This window comes from Lampetra fluviatilis, chromosome 58 (genome assembly GCF_964198595.1).
Source record: "Lampetra fluviatilis chromosome 58, kcLamFluv1.1, whole genome shotgun sequence".
In the NCBI taxonomy this organism is placed as follows: Eukaryota; Metazoa; Chordata; class Hyperoartia; order Petromyzontiformes; family Petromyzontidae; genus Lampetra; species Lampetra fluviatilis.
The window spans coordinates 3,482,408-3,485,098 of NC_136332.1; positions in this window are offsets into that span (position 1 = coordinate 3,482,408).

Sequence of the window (2,691 nt, forward strand, 5' to 3'; positions counted from 1 at the left end):
CTCGCCTCCCTCCTCCTCCTCCTCCTATTCGTCTTCCACCACCACCACCACCTCCTCCTCCTCCTCGGATACGATGACGACTGCTGTTGAAGCACGCGCCACGCGGATTTGAGAAACGCCGCCACCACCGCCCGTATCAAATTGCGAACCGCTCGCCAAGCCAGAACCTCTCCTCCTCCACCTCCTCCATCATCTCCCCTCGACCTCCTCCTACACCTCCACCTCCTCCTACACCTCCACCTCCACCACCTCCTCCTCCACCTCCTCCACCACCACCACCAACCAACCACGCGCCGGATCAGCCCTCCGACACCGATGCGAAGAAGTTCGTGGTGTGAATGCAAATGAAGGTTGAGAGCACAGAGCGGCAGGGGAGAGAGAGAGAGAGAGACGGGGAGAGTGCAGGGGAGAGAGAGACGGGGAGAGTGGAGGGGAGAGAGACGTGGAGAGTGCAGGGGAGAGAGAGACGGGGAGAGTGCAGGGGAGAGAAGCGGTTAGAGTGGAGGGGAGAGAGAGATAATTATTTTTTTACAAATATGTACGTAGAAAACAGGGGGGACATAGAGTAGGAAGAGAGGGGGTAGAGAGAGAGGGGGGGGGGGGGTAGAGAGAAGGGGTAGAGAGAGAGGGGGGGGGCAGAGAGAGGGGGTATATAGAGAGAGGGGGGGGGTAGAGAGAGGGGGTAGAGAGAGAGGGTAGAGAGAGAGAGGGGGGGTAGAAAGAGGGGGTAGAGAGAGGGGGGGGGTGGAGAAAGAGGGAAGGGGTAAGAAGGAGGAGAGCAGAGCGTGAAATCTTTCGTAAAATCTTTCATTTAAACGGGGGGGGGGCACATGAAGCAAAGCATTGAAAAAACCCCGAAATGATGAACGAAGCAAAGTGCCGACTACACTGAGCATCTTTTCGTTCCCTCTGATCGTAAAAAAAGAGAGAGACGGTGAGAGTGGAGGGGAGGGAGAGGGAATCGAATAATGATTTGGGGAGAGCAGATGTCCACTCACCATGCAACACAGCCATGGTCAATCTACTGCTCAGTGAAGGCCTCCACAATCCATCACCAGCCATGGTCAATCTACTGCTCAATGAAGGCCTCCACAATCCACCACCAGCCATGGTCAATCTACTGCTCAATGAAGGCCTCCACAATCCATCACCAGCCATGGTCAATCTACTGCTCAATGAAGGCCTCCACAATCCATCACCAGACATGGTCAATCTACTGCTCAATGAAGGCCTCCACAATCCATCACCAGCCATGGTCAATCTACTGCTCAATGAAGGCCTCCACAATCCATCACCAGCCATGGTCAATCTACTGCTCAATGAAGGCCTCCACAATCCATCACCAGACATGGTCAATCTACTGCTCAATGAAGGCCTCCACAATCCATCACCAGCCATGGTCAATCTACTGCTCAATGAAGGCCTCCACAATCCATCACCAGCCATGGTCAATCTACTGCTCAATGAAGGCCTCCACAATCCATCACCAGCCATGGTCAATCTACTGCTCAGTGAAGGCCTCCACAATCCACCACCAGCCATGGTCAATCTACTGCTCAATGAAGGCCTCCACAATCCATCACCAGCCATGGTCAATCTACTGCTCAATGAAGGCCTCCACAATCCATCACCAGACATGGTCAATCTACTGCTCAATGAAGGCCTCCCCAATCCATCACCAGCCATGGTCAATCTACTGCTCAATGAAGGCCTCCACAATCCATCACCAGCCATGGTCAATCTACTGCTCAATGAAGGCCTCCCCAATCCATCACCAGCCATGGTCAATCTACTGCTCAATGAAGGCCTCCACAATCCACCACCAGCCATGGTCAATCTACAGCTCAATGAAGGCCTCCACAATCCACCACCAGCCATGGTCAATCTACTGCTCAATGGAGGCCTCCACAATCCACCACCAGCCATGGTCAATCTACTGCTCAATGAGGACCTCCCCAATCCATCACCAGCCATGGTCAATCTACTGCTGAATGAGGCCTCCCCAATCCACCACCAGCCATGGTCAATCTACTGCTCAATGAGGACCTCCCCAATCCATCACCAGCCATGGTCAATCCACTGCTGAATGAGAACCTCCCCAATCCATCACCAGCCATGGTCAATCTACTGCTCAATGAGGACCTCCCCAATCCATCACCAGCCATGGTCAATCCACTGCTGAATGAGGACCTCCCCAATCCATCACCAGCCATGGTCAATCTACTGCTCAATGAGGACCTCCCCAATCCATCACCAGCCATGGTCAATCCACTGCTGAATGAGGACCTCCCCAATCCATCACCAGCCATGGTCAATCTACTGCTCAATGAGGACCTCCCCAATCCACCACCAGCCATGGTCAATCCACTGCTGAATGAGGACCTCCCCAATCCATCACCAGCCATGGTCAATCTACTGCTCAATGAAGGCCTCCACAATCCATCACCAGCCGTGGTCAATCTACTGCTCAATGGAGGCCTCCACAATCCACCACCAGCCATGGTCAATCTACTGCTCAATGAAGGCCTCCACAATCCACCACCAGCCATGGTCAATCTACTGCTCAATGAAGGCCTCCACAATCCACCACCAGCCATGGTCAATCTACTGCTCGATGAATGCCTCCACAATCCACCACCAGCCATGGTCAATCTACTGCTCAATGAGGCCTCCCCAATCCACCACCAGCCA